The sequence below is a fragment of the Lottia gigantea genome (genome assembly GCF_000327385.1).
Source record: "Lottia gigantea unplaced genomic scaffold LOTGIsca_326, whole genome shotgun sequence".
Classification (NCBI taxonomy): Eukaryota; Metazoa; Mollusca; class Gastropoda; family Lottiidae; genus Lottia; species Lottia gigantea.
Window position 1 is genome coordinate 8853 of NW_008709095.1, and position 1025 is coordinate 9877.

A 1025-nucleotide genomic window follows, 5' to 3' on the forward strand; every position below is an offset into this window, starting at 1 on the left:
CCCAAACCAATGCATAAACAACAATTCAATGCAGAAACACCAATTCAATGCAGAAACACCAAATCTATGCAGAAACACCAAACCAATGCAGAAACAACAATTCAATGCAGAAACACCAAACCAATGCAGAAACACCAAATCTATGCAGAAACACCAAATCAATGCAGAAACACCAAATCAATGCAGAAACAACAAATCAATGCATAAACACCAAATCAATGCAGAAACACCAAATCAATGCAGAAACAACAATTCAATACAGAAACAACAATTCAATGCAGAAACAACAATTCAATGCAGAAACACCAATTCAATGCAGAAACAACAAGTCAATGCAGAAACACCAATTCAATGCAGAAACACCAATTCAATGCAGAAAAAACAATTCAATGCAGAAACACCAAACCAATGCAGAAACAACATACCAATGCAGAAACACCAAATCAATGCAGAAACACCAAATCAATGCAGAAACACCAAATCAATGCAGAAACACCAAATCAATGCAGAAACAACAATTCAATACAGAAACAACAATTCAATGCAGAAACAACAATTCAATGCAGAAACACCAATTCAATGCAGAAACAACAATTCAATGCAGAAACACCAATTTAATGCAGAAACACCAATTCAATGCAGAAATAACAATTCAATGCAGAAACACCAAACCAATGCAGAAACAACATACCAATGCAGAAACACCAAATTAATGCAGAAACACCAAACCAATTCAGAAACAACAATTCAATGCAGAAACAACAATTCAATGCAGAAACAACATACCAATGCAGAAACACCAATTCAATGCAGAAACACCAAATCAATGCAAAAACACCAAACCAATGCAGAAACACCAATTCAATGCAGAAACACCAAATCAATGAAAAAACACCAAACCAATGCAGAAACAACATACCAATGCAGAAACAACAATTCAATGCAGAAACACCAATTCAATGCAGAAACAACAACTCAATGCAGAAACAACATACCAATGCAGAAACAACAATTCAATGCAGAAA